This window comes from Palaemon carinicauda, chromosome 23 (genome assembly GCF_036898095.1).
Source record: "Palaemon carinicauda isolate YSFRI2023 chromosome 23, ASM3689809v2, whole genome shotgun sequence".
In the NCBI taxonomy this organism is placed as follows: domain Eukaryota; kingdom Metazoa; phylum Arthropoda; class Malacostraca; order Decapoda; family Palaemonidae; genus Palaemon; species Palaemon carinicauda.
In genome coordinates this window covers 4,560,486-4,562,985 of record NC_090747.1, presented here as the reverse complement: position 1 = coordinate 4,562,985, position 2,500 = coordinate 4,560,486, and positions in this window count along the sequence as shown.

Here is a 2,500-nt window from a genome sequence, read left to right as displayed (position 1 = left end):
ATATTTCTTGCATATCTGCCTAACTGTAAAAATCTGATTCATACAACCCCTACCTCTTCTAAAAACCCCCTGTACTTCTCTGTTTTATCCTTAATCCTATTATTCAGTACTCTACCATACTCTTTTCCAACTACACTCAATAAACTAATAACTCTTGAATTACAACACTCATGCACATCTCCCTTACCCTTATATAGTGGTACACTACATGCACAAACCCAATGTACTGGTACCATTGGCAACACATAACACATATTAAACAATATCACCAACCATTCAAGTACAGTTACATCCCCTTCCTTCAACATCTCAGCTCTCACACCATCCATACCAAATGCTTTTCCAACTCTCGTTTCATCTAGTGCTCTCCTCACTTCCTCTATTGTAATCTCTCTCTCATTCTCATCTCCCATCACCAGCTACTCAACACCTACAACAGCAAGTATATCCGCCTCCCTATTATCCTCAACATTCAGTAAACTTTCAAATATTCCGGCTACCTTTTCCTTGCCAAATCTCCTTTTAACTACCTTACATTTCCATCTTTCACTGTTTCTTCAATTCTTGTGCCAGGCTTCCATACTCTCTTCACTTCTTCCCAAAACTTCTTCTTATTCTCTTCTTATGAATGACCCAATCCCTGACCCCACCTCAGATCAGCTGCTCTCTTTGCCTCACTTACCTTGCGCTTTACTTCCACATTTTTCGTCTCTATATTTTCCATACTTCTCTACACTATTACTCTGCAGCCATTCTTCAAAAGCCCTCTTTTTTTCTTCCACTTTTACCTTCACTCCATCATTCCACCATTCACTGCCCTTCCTCATGCAGCCTCCAACAACCTTCTTGTTCCACACATCACTTGCAATCCCAACAAAATTTTCTTCTACTAAATTCCACTCCCCTAAATTACTAATTTCTCTCACTTTCCCTTCGTCTTATGTCATTTTTAACCTTTCCAAATATTTACTTTTTACCCCCGGTTTTATTCGCTTTTCAACACTCACTAGCTCCCTTTTACATCCACCTACTCTATTCCCCCACTCTTTTGCTAAAACTAATTTTCCTTCCTCCAAAAAATGATTAGACATACCATTAGCCATACCCCTAAACGCTTGCAGGTCTTCCAATCTTCAGAACATTCTTTTAGTTATCAACACATAATCCATTAATGCCGTTTCTACTACTAATCCATTTGCCACTCTTACCCATGCATACTTGTTTTTATCTTCCTTTCTGAAAAAGCTAGAACTTATCACCAACTCTTGCTCAACACACATCTATATATATATATATATATATATATATATATATATATATATATATATATATATATATATATATATTCATATATATATATGTATATATATATATATATATATATATATATATATATATATATATATATATATATATATATATATATATACATATATATATATGGATCTAATCAGGAAGAACAGACGGAGTTGGCAGAGAAGGGGGTAAGAATGAGGACGACACCAAGAGCAGAGAAGTGATTAATGGAATGGAGAACTGTAAAAAGTTGCTTGTTACTTGCTAATTTTAATTCAAAGCAGTGAGATAAGAGTATTATAGGTTGCAATGCACCAAAAAATTATTCCCTTGAAGAAATACAAGATTTTGTTGGTGGTTAACGGAGACCTGATTCAGCGTCGTTTTTAATTTTTGTAGTTGTTGGAGTAACGGTAATTCTAAATGCAACGTTCCCGCATAGTAGATTCCATAGGAAGTATAATAAGTTTCAATGATTTTAGTTCATGGTAAAACTTTTTTATGTTCTTCTCACAGGGCAATACCTGCAATGTAGTGTTACTCCTATTAATACACTAAGTCCAAACTTTGAAATTTTCATTTATTGATATTATGAAATAAATTATTTTCAGTATTTTTAGGTATGTTTCTACTTTATATTTAGTCCTGTGTCCACAAATCGTCTTGTAGTTATTTTACGATTATAGGTTTTTCAAATATTCAGGAATTTGATTTAAGGCAGTTAGTACTTGAATTGTAGTTGGAATTGAACCCACTGTGCTTTTGCTTTTATTATTATATCCTTACTTTTCTGATTATAGACAGTTATTTGTGAGTGATTATTGATTCTTTTAATTCCGTTTACTTCCGTGAAGAATCCCCCCCCCCACCGCGAAAATATTCACTAAGTCAAAGTCAATGAGAAGTACATTATTCAATTCTATAAGTCAAAGGATCAAGGTCACTTAAGCAGTTCCTAATATCATTCCTTGACACTTGTGTATAGTTGAGGCATATGAAATCATCGAAGGGAACTATTGTCTGTTATTATTATTATTATTATTATTATTATTATTATTATTATTATTATTATTATTATTATTATTATTATTATTCCTTGCTAAGGTACAACCCTAGTTGGAAAAGCAGGATGCTATAAGGCCAAAGGCTCCAGCTGGGAAAATAGCCTAGTGAGAAAAGAAATAAGGAAATAAATAAAATACAA